Source organism: Lynx canadensis, chromosome C1, assembly GCF_007474595.2.
Source record: "Lynx canadensis isolate LIC74 chromosome C1, mLynCan4.pri.v2, whole genome shotgun sequence".
NCBI classification, from domain to species: Eukaryota; Metazoa; Chordata; class Mammalia; order Carnivora; family Felidae; genus Lynx; species Lynx canadensis.
In genome coordinates, this window is record NC_044310.1 from 53,763,480 (window position 1) to 53,781,821 (window position 18,342).

The following is an 18,342-nucleotide window of genomic DNA, read 5'->3' on the forward strand; positions in this document are numbered from 1 at the left end:
TAAGTGTTAAAGATTTGTGTGGTAATTACACATATAATCAATAGTTATGATTGTCACTTCAGTTTTGAAAACTTTATAGAAACATTTAGCACACCGTAGAAAGGGTGAAGTACTGTTTTAATTAAAACTACATTCAGTTAACAGCAAACCTTTTTGAATGTCTATTGTATTGAGTATCTGTGCTTTTTTGCCTGTTTCCTCTTCAGTAAGGGCACCCTAGTTTTATTTTGGGATACCACTTTTCCCCATTCTAAGTCATTTGGTTAGGGTGAGTGAGATCAACTCTCCTCCCAATCCCTGTTTTCCAGGAGTGCACAGGTGGCTCATACCTGGATGGCCATCGTATTCCAACTCATTAGCCACTGTGACTGGTGAAGGGATTGGCCTATGACCCAAGGAAGCCCAAGAATAAGACTCAGTTTGGTACCTATTAATATGCTGGTTGATTGTCTAAAATTATAAGAGGGGAAAAGTGAGAAGGGAAGTCAAAAAGGGAAGAGGTGAACCAGGAGAGAGTGGAGTCACTGAAATCATTGCAAGAGTTTTAAGAAGTGATGCATCAAGCCTGTTTCTGATTCTGTGTCTCCCTCTCTCTCTGCCCCTCCCCCCGTTCATGCTCTGTCTCTCTCTGTCTCAAAAATAAATAAACGTTAAAAAAAAATTAAAAAAAAAAAAAGGGGCGCCTGGGTGGCGCAGTTGGTTAAGCGTCCGACTTCAGCCAGGTCACGATCTCGCGGTCCGTGAGTTCGAGCCCCGCGTCAGGCTCTGGGCTGATGGCTCAGAGCCTGGAGCCTGTTTCTGATTCTGTGTCTCCCTCTCTCTCTGCCCCTCCCCCCGTTCATGCTCTGTCTCTCTCTGTCTCAAAAATAAATAAACGTTAAAAAAAAAATTAAAAAAAAAAAAAAAAGAAGTGATGCATCAATATTATGAAATTACTAGTTGAATAATGTTTGTTTTTGAAACTATCAACCAAATACTTAGACAAAATATTTTATTCATTTTAAGTAACTATTACTTCAGTCATGATTGACTGTTCCCAGCAGGATCTGTTTCTGTGTAAATAGGCATATTATTGATTAAAAAAGAGAAAATAGATAGATATCTCATTATTTTCTTTTTCAAATCAAAATTTTTCCTTTAAGGACTTTTTCTTCACTCAAGAAAATGCTGAATGAGTCAGAGTGTTAATCTGTTTTCTCTAGTAAATCCTATCTTATTATAGACATGTTTTTCAGTGTGGTAATAATTGCCTAAAAGGTTGGTAGTGATTTATTTATACCCATCTACTCATTCAACAGCTCTTTATCGGCTTCAGATATGCAGCAGGCTTTGTGCCAGAGGGAATGAGACTCAAAGGTGCCCCCTAACCTAGAATATAAGCTCCATAGGAGCCCCTGATGGAGAGCCTGCGGCCTAGTAGACATTCAGTATTGGATGACGTTATCAGAAATCCATACCTACAGATGTGGGGTGTATTTCTGTAGTAATTTAACAATGGTAGCTGCTGAGAGCCACGGTTGGCCTTTAAGTATCACCTGTGACTCAAACATGAATTTCGGGCTTGGGCCTCTGTACTTCTTTTCCTGATGGTAGTTATTCCACGTAATGCTCGGGTTTGATGATACTTATTTTCAGTAGCTTGCAATGAAAGGATAGATTATACTTAGTATAAATATGATTTTGTATAATGGTGTTGAAATGACACCCTGATACCACAGCAGACAATGAATGTGGTCCCTCTTAGTTAGTGTGTTGAATGGTGGCTTCCCCCGCAAAGTATGTCCACATTCTAAATCTCAGAGCCTGTGAATGTGACCTTATTTAGAAAAAGGGTCTTTGCAGTTGTAATTAAATAAGGATCTTGAGCTGAGATCATCCTGGATTATGTGAATGGTCCCTAAATCTGATGACAAGTGTCCTTGTAGGAGACAGAAGAGAAGAAGACATGGAGGAGAAGGCCATACAAAGATGGAGGCAGAGATTGGAGTGATGCAGCCATAAGCCAATGAATTCCTGGAGCCACCAGAAGCTGGACTAGGCAAGGGAAGTTTCCCTCCTAGACTTTTGGGAAGGAGTGCGGACCTGATTTTGGAGTTCTGGCCTTCAGAAGAGTGAGAGAATAAATTTCCTTTGTTTTAAGCATTAAGTCTGGTCGTTCGTTAAGGCAGCCCTAGGAAACGAATATGCTAGTTCATAGGGGATTATCTAATTAAGGATTCTGTTGTGTTGTTTCATTTCACAATAATTTGGGGAAGTCAGTATCTCTACTCCAATTATTGTCTCTATCTAATGGAGACATTTGTCTCTTTGTGGTTTGATAAAACCCAAAGGTTAATGCTTCTAACCACAGTGCCCCAGAAAGTCCATTCAGGGCGCAAATAGGAAATTTCTTTTCTTTTAAAAAATTTTTTTAGTGTTTACTTTTGAGAGAGAGAGGGAGCACATGAGCAGGAGAGGTGTAGAGAAGGGAGACAGAGAATCCGAAACAGGCTCCAGGCTCTGAGCTGTCAGCACAGAGCCCAGTGTGGGGCTCCAACTCACCAACAGTGAGATCATGACCTGAGCCAACCGACTGAGTCACCCAGGCACCCCACAAATAGGAAATTTCTGAATGAAGTGGCTTCAACAAGTGGTCTAGAGATCTAAATGCTCTTCATAAAAGTGTCACTGATTCTGAGAGGATATTCCTATGGGTCAAGTTTCGTTTAACAAAGCTCACAAGTTGATAAAGCGGCTGGGCCAGGAGCCAAGACACGTTGCTTCTGGCCCTACCCATCTCTGGGCTACTTTCTCGCTGTGTGTCTGATGCATCTTCCTATGAGGGTATTAGGCAAGTTCATTTCTAGAGACCTTTGAAAATTAACCATCCACCCAATCCAGAGTATGTCCACTTCCCTTTATTCTTTCTTTCTCTCCCCGTTGGGTTCCTTCATATCACCCCTCATAACTGGTAATGTTATGAACACTTGCTAGTCTGTCATTAGTCCAAGTTGAATGAACATCATAATTGTACGTAGCATGTTGTCTGACCCATAGTAGGCCTTCAATAAAAGTGTATTAATAAATAGATTAGGGAGTGAACGTTTTGAGTGGAGACTTAGGAAATGTCTATTACTTAGGGGCTGTATTCTGTTCAAGGACGGATTTTGTTTGCTTGGTTTTTTTTGCTTGCTACATCGAACGCCATTAAATTTCAGGACTGCAAGAGAAGTAAAGTGGTCATTTAGTCCAGCCTCGCACAGACGCGTAAGTGCCCTCTTCAGCCTTCCTGACAGGCATGACCAACATGCTTGGCGGGAACATCCTTGGTGACTTGGTGACAGGAAACTCACTACCTCCGCCCTTTGCCAATTTGCTTTCCTCTCCCATCCCTCTCAGTTATTGCAATCTTTGCTGTAGCATTTTGCGCCCCTGATGCAGCAGAGGCCCGCAAGTCTGGGAGTGGGAGGAACCCCGCTGGAACCCCTAGGCCCAGCCGGGAGTCTGAGAAGCCCCAGCTGGGGCTGGGGTGGGCGCGCTGCAGCTAACTGCTGAATGTAGCAGCGGCGCCGCCTTCCTGCTGGGATCGCCTCGCCTCTCCGCCTCCCTCAGGCAGGGGGTCCTCCTTCTCAAGCTCGTCGCTGCTCCAGCCCCAGGCCCACGGCCACGGCAGCAACGTTCCTCTTCGCAGCTCCGGTCACCTGCACGGCCGCCCTCGCCGCTGGGGTCCGCTGCCCCCGACCCGGAGCTGGGGACCAGGGCCCGGGGCGCGCGCGGGCGGCCGCGGGCTCTTTCCTCCCTTCTCCCCACCCCACGCGCTCCCCCTCGGCCCCTCCTCCCCACGCTCCGCTGCCCTGCGCCCTCCGGAGAGTTGTCCGGCACCTTGGGCGAGGAGTTCGGAGCTGCCCCGCCGCAGAGCCCGCGCGGCCCGCACAGCGCGAGCGACGCAGGGGCTGGAGCCCCGCTGCCGCCATCTCTGCCTTCTGTGTGGGTTGGACCCCGGCAACGAGGTGGGACCCGCTTCTCTCTCCTGCACCCCTTACTGCCACCTTTCCCGCTCTCGGACACTGGAGGAGCGGGACGCTGGGGCCCGCGTGGCCGGCGGGGAGCCCGCGGGCCACTTGGGGGCCGGGAGTCAGGGGACAGCCCGGCGGCGCCAGGAGGGGCCTGCGCCCGGGGGCGGTGGGAGGGGCGGCAGGGGCTCTGGGTTCCCCCCCACCCCCCGGCCGGGGAGCGGGAGGCTCCCGGGGCGGGCGGAAGACAGGGACGCGCGGCTGTCGGCCGCCGGCCGCACGTGGGCGCGCACCTGCCAGGCGCCACCGAAAGGCTGCGCCACCCAGCCAACTTCTTTTCCAGGTCTCCTTCCTACTTTGGAAACTGAAAGGACTGCGACATAAACCAGTAAGCCCTGGGGCTCGGGGAAGGGTTTGTTGGTTTGGCTGCCCAAAGAACAAACTTGTGCTTCAGGGGTGGTTTAAATGCCAGCTTCTCTTTTTCCCCCTCTCCCGCTCTCCGCAAGCAAATGTAAAAAGCGAAACAAAATACACCCAATCCCGACCAAAGCACTTATTTAAAGGGATTCTTAGAGGTGAGAAAAATAGACCTAACTGAGGAATCATTGGGAACCCCAGGTACGGTGAGGCCGTCTAAGAAATCGGTTGTTGCTGGTGCTATTTCTAGAACTTGTGTTTGCAAACAGGCTGGCTCTGTTAAGCCTGAGAGTTCCTTCTGTTGAGGGGCTGCCTGGAATGCCCTCTGTTAACACGTATCTCTGTAAGTATTAAGGTATATTGAAACAAATACTCTTTCAGAGTCAGAATATCTGGATTTTGACATGATTTGCCGTTTATTATCCGTGACAGCTGTGGTTAGCTTCACCTCTCTGGGCCTCATTTTCCTCATCTGTCGAATTAGAGGGAGTTGATATTCTAGGGGCCTTTTAAAATACTTCAGGTATTTTCCAACTTAAAAATGTATAATTCTGTGACTCTTTAACATGTCACAAACATTAGTAGATTCATAATTTCATGAGCATTTGTTTATATGCATTTATGACTTGTGCTTTTAGGGTTTTCCCACCCCAAATCAAGAGAAAAACGCTTGGGGCGCCTGGGTGGCTCAACTGGTTAAGAGCCTGACTTAATTTCAGCTCAGGTCATGATGTCACAGTTTGATGAGTTTCAAGCCCCACCTCAGGCTCTGCCCACTGATCTGCCTGCAAGCCTGCGTGGGATTCTCCCTCTCTCAGAGAGAGAGCTCTCACTGTCTCTCTCAAAATAAATAAACTTGAAAAAAAGAGAAAAAGGCTTATAAAAGAGTTCAGAAATGTATGGTTTATATGTAAATATTTAGATCATCTCTCACTCTAAGGAATTATGTTCAACTTGAAGGCAATATTTATGACACTGCAACCGAAACATGTGGCCTTAGCACTGCACTTACTCTCTTTTCAGTATATTTGGAGGAAGTAAAAATTGTTTTGGAGGAAAACGAAATTGCACCTTTCCTATCAATTACTCGTCTTGACCAACATTTGTTACTTTTTAGCATAAAGTTGTGTGCAGAATATTAAAAAAATGGTTTCAGATCATTTCAGAACCTCTTTGAAATTAAGCTCAATAGCAGAGATGCCAATTTTAGTAATGCACTTTAGTTGTCTTGGAATGAAGCCCAGAAAATAGCAAAGGTTAACTAAATAGATAAACCAGAAATTAGGAATTGACACACGCACACACGCATGCGCACACACACACATAACAGTTGTCAGAGAAGTGTGTGCTACAGTGTCAGTGAGCCTTTTATTTACTTTTGATAAAAACAAACAACAGACAGCCGTTGGTCTGTTTAAGCGCACAGAGGCTGTGAGAAAGAGGGGCTTTTGTTGTTACTTGTAATATCAAATTATTGGAGATGCAGTCATCAGTAGTTAGATTTAAAAGTGGGGGCACCTGGGTGGCTCAGTTGGTTGTGCATCCGACTTGGGCTCAGGTCATGATCTCACGGTTTGTGAGTTTGAGCCCCGCGTCAGGCTCTATGCTGATAGCTGGGAGCCTGGAGCCTGCTTCAGATTCTGTGTCTCCTTCTCTCTCTGCCCGTCCCCTGCTTGTGCTCTGTCTCACTCTGTCTCTCAAAAATGAATAAATGTAAAAACAAAAAATTAAAAAAGAAGAATAGATTTAAAAGTGTTTCAGCCTCTTTTTGGTGGCTTTGATGTAAAATAAAATAATGTGTTCCCACCCAGCCTGTGCTGCGCATGTAGTTTGGGAGAGTGGAATGGATTTGAAGTACACTGTTCTTCTATGAACACAGCCACTTATTTTCATTGCTTTTCCCCCTGTGGGCTGGAAGTATCATCTGTCAATCTGGCATTTGTCTTCCTCATATTTTCTGGTGAAGTAGATGATCATCTCCTTTAAGAGAGATGCTCAAAGAGTTACGTGAATTGGTTGTTGAATGACTAGAGAGTAGTTGAACTCAAATACCCTGCCTTCTAGGCGCTTATTGGAAAACAGTAGGTGGATCTGACTGCTTAAGGTCTACAGCCAATTCATTCACGGCTTGGGAGTGTCCCCATGGTTGGCCGAAGCACTGTTCATCTTTTGTGATGAATTTACCAAGAAAAAAACCAGTCATGTCTTTACACTTAGATCACTATTATATAATCAAATGGTTTTTGTTTGTGAAAAGCAATCTCTCTGGGGGCCTTGGAAATAAAACTCTAAAATATCCAGAAAAAAAAAAAAGAAGACTTGTCTTGGCAGGTACTGTATTGCATTTTTTCATACTGAGAACCAAACACACATACGAAAAAGAAAAAAAAACCCAAAACCATATCCTGTGGAGTTGAAAATGAAGAAAAGGGCTTATGGTCTCCTCTAATTCTTAAGATTTTATGTGATTTACAAATTCCGCTTTTAATTAAAACAGAAAGGCACAAATGTTTACCTATTGGACAGACCTAGTACATGTAACCTTTTGGAGGTTCAATTCAAATTTGGCCTGGTTATAATTTGGAATATTTCCTCTCACATACTTTTTATTAAACCTTTTGTGACGCAATGGTGATATTATCTGTTGTCTTTTCACACACGTGATCTTATTCATCTTTAATTTTTTAACCATTTGAATATATATATATATATATGACATATATAGAGAGAAGGGGTACATAAAAAATGTGCTGGTTGACAAATAATATAGCACATCATTCCAACAGACGATGATAAGGCAAATACCTTATCATGAGTGAGAGAACATGCCAACATCTAGAAACTTCTTGCTTGTTTCTTCCTGATCACAAATTTAGTTTTACCTTAAAAAAAATGTTGTATTCACTTAAGAGGCATTCTTTCATGGATTCTCTTGCATTATGTCTTTGTGAGATTAAGCCATTTCTTCATTCCCCTTTAAAGCAAAAACTGTTTTTTTAAGTTTATTTCTTTTGGGGAGGGAGGGGCAGAGAGAGACAGAATCCCAGCAGGCTCCTTGCCGACAGTGTAGAGCCCAACCCAGGGCTTCCTCTAAAGAACCATGAGATCATGACCTGAGCCAAAATCAAGAGTTGGATGGCTTAACCAACTGAGCTACCCAGGTGCTCCAAAATTGATGTCTCTTAAATATTTGGTCCTAGAATCCATGACTGTCTCCTAGTATAATAGGTCTTCTCTGATATATGAAATGTAAATTTTGTCTGATGTTTTTCTTAGGAGTTCTTGAACATCTTCTTTATTACAGGAACCACATATTTAAAAAATTACTTTAAACCATATCTTTAAAACATTCATTGTCTGTTTATTGATGCCAGATAGACATAAACTTGACCTTGAAACAGATTTTCAAAATAATATCTCCATTGGACTGTAATTCACATTCATAATGTTCATCTTTTTATGGATACTATTCACTGGTTTTTAATACATTAACTGATTTATGCAACCATCACCACTATCTAATTTCGGAACATTTTTATCACTCCCCGCAGAAACTCTGTACCCATTAGCACTCACTCTCCAACCCCCCTCCTCCCATCCCTCAAAATCACTGATTTACTTTCCGTGTTTACTGATTTGTCTATTCTGGATATTTCATGTAAACAAAATCATGGGGCCTTTAGTGACCAAATTCTTTCACTGAGCATGTTTCCGGTGTTCATCTGTGCTGTAGCATGGGTCAGTACTTCATTCCTTTTTTATGGCCAGATAATATTCCATTATATTGGTATACTACTTTTTGTTTATTCATCAGTTGGTGGACATTTGGGTAGTTTCCACTTTTTGGCTATTATGAATAATGCTGCTATTAACATATGTGTGCACATTGTTATGTGAATATATGTTTTTATCTCTTTTGGGTATATACCTATGAGTGGAATTGCTGAGTCATATGGCAACACTATGTTTAACACTTAAAGATCTGCCAAACTGTATGCCAGAGCAGCTTTCATCCTTTTATATTCCGCCAGCGGTGTGACCCTTGAATCTACATTGCCAACATGCCAAGCTCATTAGACATAGCAATATTGGATACATAGCAAAAATTACTGTCAAATTTAAGTTTCATGGGCTTGGAAGTTTAAAATCTTTTTCAGAACTGTGAACACTTAATATGTTCAAGGTAGACTATAAGAAATTTTTGTGGATATTGATTCTCATTGAATGAAAGTCAGCAAGTCACACATTCTTCTATTAACTTAGTAGGCTTATGGGTACCAAGTAAAGTCTTCCGCAAAGTCAATATAGTCTGCTTTCAGTTAGTGCAGTCTCTCAGTGATCTGCTCCACTGGGAGTGAGCTGTGGCCCTGGCTAGCACAGCATGGAGACTTGCCCAGGAGAGCACAGAGGTTGGGAAGCCCCTGCCTGGTGGGCGAGTGGATGATCCTGAAGATGAGAGTCATGTATTTGAATCACACTAGAGTACTATGGACTAGCAAAAGAAGATGACCTAACTAGAGACTCTCTTAAGGGGCATTGTGTTACTCATCTTAAAGTCTTTGCCAATTAATGGGAAGAAATCCAGAAACAATATAGACTTATAAATGTGTATTCATATGGGTATAATAGTGAATGAGAAAGAGAAAGAGAAGGAGTAGGGGGTAGAGAGAGAGAGGCTTTACTCCTGGGCCAATAATTTCTTTAAGGTTTATGGGAACATAAACATTTTTATCTGTTTTTACTAGATAGTGGCTAAAGATTTGAGATAAATAGAGCTTCAGGAGCTTCTATACTGGTATTATAATAGGCTTTAAAAATGTGAACTCATGTTTAAGAACAGCTGCTACCAAATATTTGTTTTGTGAAGGCATAGGACAACTTAGTTTTTCTCAGAATTATATTTTCTCATTTTACTTTAACTAGCAGCTGTTATTTGGGTGTCTAAACCTATGAAAATTGAGAAACTATGAACATGAGATCATTGAACAATTAGATTTTTGTATGCACCAACGAAATTTTTGAACCAGTCTGGTCAGTGGTCAGGAGATGAGAGAGAAAATAAATTATAAGCACACATAGATACACACACACACACACACACACACACACACACACTGTCTAAGCAGAGAGAGAAAACATACTGATGTATAGCCAGTAATTGTAGTTGCTATATTATTAAGATGCTATCTTTTGGAATTATGATATATACCTATCATGTTAGACATATGCAGGAGGTAGCTGGCTGTATCTCTAGTGAGCTGAGTGTCTAATAACAGCACTGCTAGTCACAGATTTTATTTGCAGGGAGAGAAGGTTTTTGCACAGAACAAGCAGGATGTAAAAAATGTTCTTTCTGTGTGAAACAGTCATCTGGGCAGGCAGTTTCTTGGTCTTTTGATTCTCAATGTGCAAATCAGTTCTCACATAGGAGTTCCTATTGTCTGTGATTGATATTCTTTGGCTTATTTGTTTTTACGGACCATAGGTCCTGTGGGTATCTTTCTTCTAATACTTAAACTATGTTTCATATGCCTTCCTGTTCTTCAAGGGGGCAGTCAACTTGACCCTCTTCTGTGGCACTGGTTATGATTTCTCCACACAAGAAGTAATCTGTCTGATTTCTCCTAATTACCACTCTGTCTAGATAGTTGTAATTCTGTAAATCTAGACATCATGGATTTTTAAGATATACTACCATTTTTGTATGTCCAAGAAAGAAAAGACTCTGCCTATATATTTGACAATGATTTCTCTTTCTTTAGAATTTTTGTCTTATATCTACTGGAAGAGCTCTTTTAGAATTATTTAAATAAAGATTTTTGTTTAAATCGTATCACTCTCATAAGAAAAGTACAGATCAAAGAAATTGGTTAAGGAATTCTTTTTCATATTCAGAATCTGGTGGGTTTTTTTAAAAATTGCTTTTCAACTCAGTGCTGTTGATGTCAGTATTTTTCTAAACGGTAGTATATTCTGGGTTATCAAGAGTATTTGTGATATAGCACTTTATAAAACAATGCTTCACTGTTGTTTCTTAGATTTTCTACCAGTGTGGTCCATTTTGCAGATTTTATGCTGGCTCTTTATATGATCTTCCCATAAGATGTTAACATAAGGTTTTCAGACAATGCTCAGGGCTCCTATTTTTCCTCAAATGGTCTTTAAATAGTTTGTTGATCGAAATATTGATGGGTTAAAATTGTCAAGTCTGTCAGGAGGAAAGCGCCCCAGTTTGTCTGTAGGCAATCAATGACAACTAGATCACAGCTGCTACTAGGCTATCGGTAGTTGTGAGATGACATTGATTTTAACAAAGATTTTGATGTCGGAGGTTTTAAAATATTGTGAACCTTAAAATAAGAAGAAATACAACACTCCTGTCTTCTTTTGTATTTGTTGGAGTTCAACTAAAATTTACTTCTGTGAACCTTTTGTTGGCCCCTAGGACTTTGTTAGTAGCTATTTTCTCTGAAATCTCATAGCCCTCTATTTAATTGAAAGGACTAAATAATAATTATACATGAAAATAATCCATGTGCATGGTGACAAAAACCTACTGCAATAAAAAAAAAGTTCTAGTCCCCCTGCCCCTCTACCGTCACTGTGCCAGCGCTGACCTTGGGAACAACGAACTTGATCCATTTCTGGTTTTGGTTCTTAGACCTCTGACTACCTATGCTGGGCTAAATAATATTCTTTTAGGGACTTCTTTTCTTTTCATTTATCAACTTTAAACAGACACCATCATGGAAGAGAATTTAGCCTACTAATTTTGCCTTCTTTCTTTCTTCATTCCTACATATAATTATATTAATTTTCTGAGTGTTTTAATTGGTTACATTTGTAATTCCCTCCACTATTTCTGTTCTATTCACTACAGACATTTTCTGTTGACTTCCTACAGTATGAGGTTGGGTTATTTCATATTTCATAAGCCTTCCCACTATCTCTCCTTATATAAATATGCCACCCAAGTTTTGGAACTGTATAGTGAGAATATTGTTAGTATTTCATGTTTAGTATTGTAATTAATTAAATCTTTTGTTTTTGTGTATTGGCTGAGCCAAACAGTTGAAAAATTGATAAATAGCATTAATGTTATTATGACCTTGTAAATATTACTCACTACAGAATCAAGAAGCGTTCCAGGATTCATTTCATTTTAATATCACTGCTTAGCTACCCAAAGGCAAATATTCCTAGAATCAAGGTTGAAGCCATTCTTCCTTCTTTCAAATGGATTCTTTAATTCCAGCACTTAGTCAAAATTATGCCATTTGGAGACACCTAGCTGGCTCAGTAGGTAGAGCATGCAACTCTTGACCTCATATTCATGAGTTCAAGCCCCACATTGGGTGTAGAGCTTACTTTAAAAAGGAAAATTATGCCATATTTTATTTTGGTTCATATTTAGATCAGGACTTTTTGTAAGCCTTTTCCAATAAACTTTTTTCTTATTGGGACAAGGTAGGTGGGCCTACTTTATTATATCCTTAATTTTTCAGTTTTTTATTCATTCTCTTTATTTTTTTGGAATCCATTTCGTTCTTCTTTTTGAAGTCCATGAACTCATATTCTTATTTGGCCTAGTGGCTACAATTTTGAAATAGGACTTCCTTTTTTCCCCTTGTGCTATTCTGTGTTTCTGTTTTTTTTTTTTTTTTAAAGTTTATTTATTTCTTGAGAGAGAGCAGGGGAGGGGCAGGGGGAGAGAGAGAGAGAAAGAACAAACCCCAAGCAGGCTCCACACCGGTAGCATGGAGCCTGATGTGGAGCTTGAACTCCCGAACTGTCAGATCATGACCCGAGCCAAAATCAAGAGCTGGATTCTTAACTGACAGAGCCACCCAGGCGTCCCTGTTTTGTTTTGTTTTGTTTTGTTTTTTAAATCAAATTTTGCCGCTTCAGAATCATATGATGTATTGAGTTGTCTCAATTCCCGCCTTCCTTCTGGCTGTTTACTTTCGAGAGTCATCTGCTATCTGTACTGGTCATTGTCAAGTCTGTACTCATGAGTTCCTGAATCTTTAGTCCCTGAATCCCTTTTTCTTGGTTACTTCTCATTTTGCTGGACTATGTTATAAAATTATTTCTGAGAAAGAGATTTGTAGGATATAAATTTTCTAAGTCATTGTGTTATTGAAAATATATTTGCTGTGCTCTGATACTTGCTTGACGGGCTAATAGCATTTTCCACTGTAAATCATTTTACATCAGGTGTTACTGGATTATCTTCTAGTGTTCATTGTTTTGGTATGAAACATTTGCTTCCATTCTGTTTCTCATACCTTTAGAGGTTTTTTTCTTTTCTGGAAACGTTTCCTATCTTATCTTCTTTGCTCTTGCAATTTCTTAGTGATATATTTAGCAATGGGTATTTTTCTATTCCTTCTCTTTGGACTTGGTGGACTTTTCTTTTTTTTTCCTCCCCTCCACACCCCCCCCCCCCCCCGCCTTCAGTTTGAAGACTTGTGTCTCTTGTCAGCTCTGGAAAAGTTTTTCATGTTATTTCATTGATCATTTTCTCTTTATTCTCTTTTTCTAGAAATACTGCTGACTGGATATGGATCATTTGAACTTTTCTTTTTTTAAAACATTTTTTTCTCTTTATTTCTTTTGGGGGAAGAGTTAATTATGCAAATGTGTTTTCTAAGATTTCTATTGAAAAATGTTTTCACAGCTAAGCTCTTTCTTCCTCTGATGATTCCTTTGTCAGAACAGTCTTTGAAATTGTGGATGCAAGGTCTTCTGAAATGTCCTTGAAGACACTCATGAACATTTGTTAAAGCTATTTTTTCTGCTCTGATTTATCTAGGTCCCTGTGGTAGGTTTTCTTTTTTCTTTCCTTCTTTTTACACAATTTTTCCATGATGCTGATGTCTTCCTGTCTCCATTCAGCATGGCTGTTAAGGAGAGAAATAGGAGGAATGTGAATTCTGTGCATATGGGCAGTGTTTGTCAACTTTTAGGCTTTCTTTTAAGCACTTGAGTGGGGAGCTACCTTTTGTGCTGAAGGCCTGTGCCCCTAAATGTCACAACATGTAAGTTTGTGTGTGTGGTGTGAAGTCTGTACTAAAAGCCCAAGTTATCCTCAAATAACTTATACGTTTTAGCTCTTTAACATATAGAAGTATACGGAACAAGTTTTTGTCTTTTGGCTATTTGTCATCTTTGAGTATTTTGTCTATGTTTGGGGAATTCCTCACTTTATAAATCCATATTTTCCCAAATTTCCTGGCTGCCTACACACAGACTGTGAACTATTCTTTATCAATAAGAGGTGTTCATGCCAGATCTTAGATCAGAAGTGTGGGATATGGAGGAGCAGATGGCCTCAGAGGAACTCAGAGGTAGTAGGCATCGAGATTTCAGTCATGACGTGCAATGCCTTGGCGTGGTGGCAGAGCTGTCTTTTCTAGAGCAATTTACTTGGGATTTTGGGTGTGGTTCTTGGCTGAATGCTTTATTAGGTTTACTGGATCTCACTGAGGCTCAGTGAGGTACCCAATAATCTTTAATAATTTTTTATTCTATTTAAACTACCCTGCTTGTTTATAAACCACTCCTCTGACAATTATAAGGAGTTAGATTTGGCTGCTGTGAATTGTTTATAAGGAGATCAAGAAGTCAGATATTACATCTACAAACCAAAGCCTTCTCTTCTTTCAGCCCCACGTCACCCTGCCCTTTACAATTCAGAACACCTCCAGAGTTTTCTAAATAAATTTGTTTCTTCACTGATGACAGCTCTTTCCCCAAATATCCTAGGTAGTCACTTCCATCATTCTACTTTTTCTTTGTCTTCCAGAAATGTGTTTAAATCTCTTTTTTGCTGCTGGTCCCCTCTCATTTTCTCTGTTCTAGTGGGTTGATAATGATTTACTTTCTGTAATTCTAAAGGCATCTCAGGAATAAGAAAATCAGTTTATTCAGTTTATCGTCTTGAATCTGAAGTCCCATGGTACTTTATTCATATTGGTATTATAAAATTTGACATGTAAAAAGGTCATAAAACAATGTTACTTATTAAAGTATATGATGATTTCTTATTTATTTTTATATTTCTAGTACCCTGTGTGGTAACATATTTTACCAAATATTTAGTTAATATTTAAATGAGTTAATTTATATAGAGATTTTTAAATTACTTTGTAGGTAAGATGCCTATTCTGACTGAACTTTGTTGACTTTATGGCACTTAAGTCTGAGAATCATAGCTCATCCCTCTTCATTTTCAAGGAATTAATTTGCAACAAGATCACACAGTTAGAGTCATTAGAAATTAAAACACTTGAAATTAAGTTTTCAAAGTGACAAGTGCTTATGCCAAGATGATGAAAGTTTTTTTTTTTATTTTTTAATTTTAGAGGTGGAGAGAGAGAGAGAGCATGCGTGTGCATGCTGGGGATAGAGGGGCAGAGGAGGAGAGAGAAAATCCCAAGCAGGCTCCACACTCAGGAGTCCAACATGGGGCTCAATTCCATGACCCTGGGGTCATGACCTGAGCTGAAATTAAGAGTGGGATGCTTAACTGACTGAGCCACCCAGGCACTTCTATATTATGTTTTGATCTTCTAAGCTTGATTTTAAAAGTTGAGCAGGGGCACCTGGGGGCTCAGTTGGTTCAGTGACTCACTCTTGGTTTTGGCTCAGGTCATGATCCTAGGGTCGTGGGATCGGGCCCCACATCGAGCTCCATGCTGAGTGTGGAGCCTGCTTGGGATTCTCTCTCTCTCTTCACCTCTGTTCCTCTACCCCCATGCACATACTCTCTTTCTCCCTCTAAAATAAGAACAAATAAATAAATAAAAATTAAAGAAAAATTTAAGTCTTTGACAACTACGTAATGGGAAGAAATAACATGACCAATTTCTGTCCTAAGTGAAGAAATAAAAGTAAACAGAACTAAGATAACAAGGTTAGTAGAGCTAGACCAAGCTATATTTATTTTGACCCTTGAAGAAATAGTGTTTTTCATTTATATTTAAACAAAATACTTAAATGTTGTTTTTTAAGTGAAAGATGGGTGCCTCTCTAGCAGAAAGTAAAAGCAAGAATTAGTGGCAGATGGAACTCATTGAGTTTACTCATCAAGACAACAGAATTGTCAGAATTGTTTTTCTTACTCATAAACTTTTCTACAAACTAGAGACTTTGTGAGATCATTAGAGCAAGTTGTAAATAATTTTTCTTCCCACTCATTCAAACATTAATTGAGACTATTCTGCTTTATATTTAAATAGAATTTTATACATAAAAATACACAAAGAATTTTCCATGATAGTAATAGCTGAAGAGTTAGTGATATAATATGCTTACTCTGTTGTATTATGAGTCAGTTAAGTGTGCAACTTTGGCTCAGGTCATGATCTTGTGGTTCGTGAGTTGTAGCTCTGCATCAGGCTTTTTGCTGACAGCTCAGAGCCTGGAGCCTGCTTCAGATTCTGTGTCTTCTTCTCTCTCTCTGCCCCTCCCCCACTCACACTCTGTCTCTATTTCTCTCTCTCTCTCAAAAATAAAAATTAAAAAAATTACAGAAAAAGATGAAATTTGAATTACTGCCTGCACATCCAGGTATTATGGAGGGATCATTTAGATCAGACTGTGGATGAATCTTTGTATACTTTATGGAGATTTCAAATAAAACACATAAGTGTTTTAACTGTCAACATAGAATGACTACATTCCAGAGGGAATGTTAGGCAATATTATCTCAAACTCCTCACAATTCGGTGTCTATCAATTGCTCGATTCATAGGAGCTATACTTATGGAGGATTGATGGAGGAGTGTGAACTCTGTTCATTTAGCTACATCAGGACTTAATATGGGAGCTTTGAATAAATTTCAGAAAATTTGTTAACCCTCTGATATTATAGGTGTAATTTTGTATATATATGTCTCTTCCTGGCAGTTGGTACCTTGCTCTCACAAACTTCTCAACGAGATGCATATTTAAAAATGGTTAAGAATCACCATTCTGAAATTTTCTCTGGAATTAAATCTGGTTCTCAAAGATGGGTTTTTATTAGAATGCCTCTTTAATTTTTTTTTAATTTGAGTATAGTTGACACATAAAATTACATTAGTTTTAGATGTACAACATAGTGATTCAATAAGTTTATACATTATGCTATGTTCACCACAACTGTAACTACCATCTGTCACCATATAACATTATTACAATATCCTTGACTATATTCCTTATGCTATGACTTTTATTCCTGTGACATATTCATTCCATAACTGGAAGCCTATATCTCCCACTCTCCTTCACCCATTTTGCCCATCCCCCCAGCTCCCCCCTGGCAAACATCAGTTCTCTGTATTTAGAGGTCTTATTCTACTTTTGGTTTGTGTATTCATTTGTTTTGTTTTTTAGATTCCACATGAGTGAAATCATATGGTATTTGTCTCTCCCAGTTTAACTTACTACACTTAGCATCCATGTTGTAACAAATGCAGGATCTCATCCTTTTTTATGGTTGTATAATATTCGTGTGTCTGTGTGTGTGTGTATCACATCTTTGCTGTCCACAGAACACCTCTTTTAAAGATTGCTGTTATTTTCTTGGTATGATGCTACCAGCCTATTTTTAAGAATATATCAAGAAAGAGTCGTATCATGCATTCATTCACTCACTCATTCAGTGAGTGTATAGAGAGCCCCTACTATGTGAGAGTCAGGCTTCTATGTGAGAAGGATATAATGATGAAAGGAAATAGTAAAAAAAGATCCCTTGGTCTAGTGGAGTTTATATTCTAGTGGGGAGAGTTAAACAATAAACAAGAAAAATAAGTCATATTCACATTAGACAGTGCGAAGTAATAATAAGAAGAAAATTCAGCAGATATGACATGCTGGGTTGAAATTGTAGATGGGCTAGTCAGGAAAGGCTCCTCTGAGAAGGTGACTTGAACAAAGAGAAGAGCAGTGGTTGATGAGGTCAGAGAGGCAGTAGAGATCCAGGACCTTGTAGTTCTGTGCAAGACTTGGACTTTTACGCAGAGTGAAAAGGAGAGTACGACTGTGTTTGGGGTAAGACAGGCATGATATGACCTATGTGTTAACAAGACCACTCTGGCTGCCGCATTGAGAATAGACTGAACTGGAGAGTAAGGGCAACAGCAGGGAGACCAGTTAGGAGGCCCTTCCGACTGTCCAGGGAAGAGATAATGGTGACTTAGAATAGGGTATTGGCAATGGAGGGGCTGAGAAATTATTGGATTTTGAGGTTCACATGAAACTCTGGTACTGTGAGAGTGTTCATGAGGATGTTACCTGTTTTGAAGTTACTCAGGCAAAATTTCTTTCTGTTCTTACTGTTAGGATTATTTGAACATTTCCCCTAAGCTGTTGGTTACGTTTTATTTTGAGTACTCTGAATTTGTAATTGACCAATTTGACCATAAGAAAGCATAAGGGAAATCAATAGCTTATCTTTAAATTTTTTTAACTTTTTTTTAATTTTTGAGAGATCACAAGCAAGGGAGGGGCAGAGAGGGAGAGGGAGGGGGAGAGAGAGAGAGAGAGAGAGAGAGAGAGAGAGAGACAGAATCAAGCAGGCTCCAGGAGAGAGAGAGAGAGAGAGAGAGAGAGAGAGAGAGAGAGAGAGAGAGAATATCAAGCAGGCTCCAGGCTGTGAGCTGTCAGCACAGGGCCTGATGTGGGGCTTGAACGCATGAGCAGTGAGATCATGACCTGAGCTGAAGTCCGAAACTTAACCAGCTGAGCCACCCAAGTGCCCCAATAGCTCATCTTTAAAAACCGAATTCAAATTAATGGCATTTTGTGTATTATACTTATTTTGGCCACCTTACCATTAGTTTTCCCTTTACTTGATTTTTTTTCTCACAGTTTAAAAACTTCTGTTCCTTTTTTTCTGTTTTATTTGTATTTTTGCAAATCTCCTTATTATTCATTTCTGGTACAG

At 39.8% G+C, this 18,342-nt stretch overlaps 1 protein-coding gene across 2 annotated transcripts in view; it reads left to right on the plus strand.

Annotated features, from left to right (window-relative positions):
- The first annotated feature begins 3,934 nt into the window (after positions 1-3,934).
- Positions 3,935-18,342, plus strand: part of LEPR (leptin receptor) — an 89,155-nt gene continuing 74,747 nt past the window's right edge. Inside the window, exons 1-2 of one of the 2 annotated variants that reach the window (XM_030324219.1) lie at positions 3,935-3,989; positions 4,336-4,380. The gene's annotated coding sequence lies outside the window, so the exon portion shown is untranslated. The remainder of the gene's footprint in view (positions 3,990-4,335; positions 4,381-18,342) is intronic. The other variant, XM_030324222.1, reaches the window with a different exon arrangement.